At 40.1% G+C, this 3,835-nt stretch overlaps 1 long non-coding RNA gene across 1 annotated transcript; it reads right to left on the bottom strand.

Moving 5' to 3' along the window:
• Window positions 1-240: 240 nt before the first annotated feature.
• LOC125384258 lies at window positions 241-1,524 on the bottom strand. Its single transcript, XR_007223104.1, has 3 exons — window positions 1,477-1,524; window positions 1,044-1,099; window positions 241-526 (listed from the first exon to the last, which is right to left on the bottom strand). It is a non-coding gene; the product is annotated as an uncharacterized LOC125384258 (long non-coding RNA).
• Between the last annotated feature and the right edge of the window lie 2,311 nt (window positions 1,525-3,835).

Genomic DNA, 3,835 nt, shown 5'->3' with positions numbered 1-3,835 from the left:
GTTATTCCTGCAACACCTGAAATGGGATATATATTGTGTATGTTATTTGGGACACGAATGTGGAGTGGTGTCCCTTAGCCGTTCCAGGATCCACTGGTCATTTTTTTTTAACTCCCCGATTATGATCATGTTCATACAGCGCCACACTTGTAGTCGTGTGTTTCACGTGGTTAGCGTCTGTTGTTGGTTTTCTATCCACATCAAACAACCGGTATATAAATACAGGCTTTGATTCCGATTCTTTGTTTGCCAGCACCATACCCCTGCTCGTGGCTTTCATCAAAGTGGTAAACGTCACAGAACTGGATCAGTTCGGGCTTTTCCCGACACGCCGTGAAATAACTGAAAATGTGTTCAAAGCGGCGTTAAGCCAAACTCACACTCTGTTGCATTGTGAAGCCTAAGGTACAAAGTTATAGACTAGACAGTTGGTATGATGATGATAACTATCATGACAGGACACATTACTTACACAACAGCGTAGCCCCACCAGTGAAGACTGCTTTCGCAAATCCAGACTTCAGATCTGTGGATAACAGACGATTTAAAGACTGCACTCTTGTAAAGAAATGTCAATAACATTGATTGTATTTATTAAGCTAACGTATCCGGTACTTAATTATCATTTATATAGTTAAACGGACATTCAAAAAAATGTTTTTGGCAAGACTGTATTGTTATGGCTTATTATAAGTAAATATATTTATTGTGGCATAACTTGGCAGAATGGTTTCCCATTATACCGCCTTTCTTGTATGAAGCCCGGACGCTCATTAACGAAGTACATGTTGTACAGAGTAGGTCCATGCGGAAGACCGTCTCGTGTCATGTTAATTGATGAATGAATGAGTGAGGCTGTACAAGAGGCCAATAACAGATGTCAGCTTTTAATATAGGAAATACGGTTCGTCATGTGTGTCGCGAACGTCATTTGTGGACTGTGATTGGCTTACACCCTTGCTTATGCTTTCAGCCACTTACATAGCTGACCGAGGTTTAAAACAACATTCACCAAAATGTTTTAATTTGACGAAGGTATTTACCAAGATCAACTTCAGCGTTCTTGACCACAGAGCCGGGCAAGCTAGAGAGTATGGACCTGGAAATATACATCTTGAACTGAAAACTTATAAATACAATATAAACGTGATATATACATCATTATTTTGAAGCCTAAGGCACAAAGTTCTATTTTCGGCTATATTAACTGATTTCGTCGATTAATAAAACTTTACAACTTTACATCTTCCGTTTAAAGCAACTTTACATCTTTCCGCATCGTTTTCAATGCATCTTTACAATATCCTTCTGCGTCGATTAATACAACTTTACAATGTCTTTCGGCACCGTTTGATACAACTTTACGACATCTATCCGCACCATTTTCATTACAACTTTACAATATCCTTCTGCGTCGATTAATACAACTTTACAATGTCTTTCGGCAACGTTTGATACAACTTTACCATATCTTACCCTGCTTCTTGTATTGTTCTTTCAACAGCGACATCTCCACCACGTACACACTGCAGCGGCAACGCACACGCCTCCTGCAAAGCGCTAAGCCATCCCATTTTCACGGCACTCCAGCAGGCAATGATTGTCGAAGTGTCACGTGACGCCGTTTGTGACGTCATAGTAGCAACGACGCATTTGATGACGAATGGGGGCAAGCTCCTCACAGCGATATCCAGTTCGCGGAGCTCTCCATACAGGGAGTGAGTGAGTGAGTGAGTTGGGTTTAAAGCCGCTTTTAACAGTATTCCAGTTACATCACGCCGTGTCAGCTTAATGTGGGAAAGCCCGAAAAGATGCAGGTCTAGGACGTTTACCACTTCGGTGAAAACCACGAGCACGGGTATGGTGCTGACAAACCTAGAAACATAATCGGGGCGAGCCAGGATTCGAACCCACAATCATAGGTTTCTGGCATGCCCAAGGGACGCAACTCTGCACAGCGAATCGCGGCGCCTAAGACTACTGGGCCACCCTTTCAGGGATGAACTCAAACCCTATTCATCAGTCATCCATAAAACTTGGCATATATACCAATCACGTTTGTGAAATGGTGCAGTTTGCTGGTTAGGGCTATTTAATTATTCTCTGGCCATCTTAGGCATCTGAGTCTCTCAGACTAGGAATTAGTGGTAATCGTATGCGAAACGAATGCATTGTCAATTTATTAAAAGTGCGTTTGCAACTTTCAGTTTAACGTGAAATGTGTTGCATACATGGAGTCTATTTATGATATCAAATATATTTTGTAAGGGGCCTTAAATTCCAGCACGTTTATGACATTTCACAACACAAGTTTGTGTTTAGGACAGTTTTATGTAAGAAGATCGACGAGACTGGTTCCGTAACGAAAATAGAAGTCCATCTTTTCCGGACTATGAACTATCACTGCTCGGTTACGTTTTCCGTATCCCCTCATCCCTCCATCTCTTAATATCAGCTGTTCAAAAGGCCTTCTGGGAGACACGGAACAACCCGTTACTACGGCGTTAGAAATGTATATTAATGTGAAATGTAGGATTTACAACGCACTCTTTCAACCGTCCTGTTTTAAAACCGATATAACGATTTCCACCTTAATAACCTTTCTCCAAATATGTACATCTGAGTTTATCGAAATTTAAATTTAAATAGTGATTCCTTTTGATAATGATACGGGTTTTGAAAACACAAGATGGCGGCCCACATGAAACAGCTTCCGGTTTTCCTTTTCAATCAAAACGATGAACGAATAAGGTAATACGGGAACAGCGGCTACCCTACCCCGTTTTGGACCCGTGGCATTACGTAGGTAGCAGAACAAGCAGAGCAGGAACGCTCGGATGCTGTTGGATCCTTCATCTAAAAAAATCCACATGACAAAATGTCGACGTTTATTTCTAAATCCAAGTATTACCGTATTCGACGTAATAAGCGCCCCGCTCTAATAAACGCCCACGGTGACATTTGCTAAGATATTGGCTAGTGAACAATCCCAATTAGCACCCCTTCCGATTGATCAATGTACACAAGACTTATTTATTCGCGTATAATAAGCACTCATGTGTTATATGCACCCTTAATTATGGGTAATTGAATTATGGAAAAATATAGCTGTCGTACATAAATATTTCAGCATAAATAACGACATTTATCTTTCAACTCAGTTTTTTTCACTAAAATAATATTCTAGTAAGAGCTCCCTATGTCTAATTTTGAGAGCGCCCTGGGCGCTTATTACGTCGAATACGGTATCTCTTTTGACCTGTGCCATTTTATAATTTCCTCTAAAACTTGAGTAAATATACTACTATGAAAAACATGTGGTTGATGTAACACATTGACTTACCGTATTCGACGTAATAAGCACCCCCTCTAATAAGCGCCCACGGTGATATTTGCTAAATAACGACATTTATCTTTCAACTCAGTTTTTTTCACTAAAATAATATTCTAGTAAGAGCTCCCTATGTCTAATTTTGAGAGCGCCCTGGGCGCTTATTACGTCGAATACGGTATCTCTTTTGACCTGTGCCATTTTATAATTTCCTCTAAAACTTGAGTAAAGATACTACTATGTCAACATGTGGTTGATGTAACACATTGACTTACCGTATTCGACGTAATAAGCGCCCCCTCTAGTAAGCGCCCACGGTGATATTTGCTAATATATTGGCTAGTGAACAATCCCAATTAGCACCCCTTCCGATTGATCAATGTACACAAGACTTATTTATTCGTGTATAATAAGCACTCATGTGTTCTATGCTCCCTTAATTATGGGTAATTGAATTATGGAAAAATATAGCTGTCGTACATAAATATTTCAGCATAAATAACG

This window comes from Haliotis rufescens, unplaced genomic scaffold (genome assembly GCF_023055435.1).
Source record: "Haliotis rufescens isolate VD_foot unplaced genomic scaffold, xgHalRufe1.0.p SCAF_3, whole genome shotgun sequence".
Lineage (NCBI taxonomy): Eukaryota > Metazoa > Mollusca > Gastropoda > Lepetellida > Haliotidae > Haliotis > Haliotis rufescens.
The sequence above is the reverse complement of the archived record's forward strand: the minus strand, read 5'-3'. Positions and strand labels throughout refer to the sequence as shown.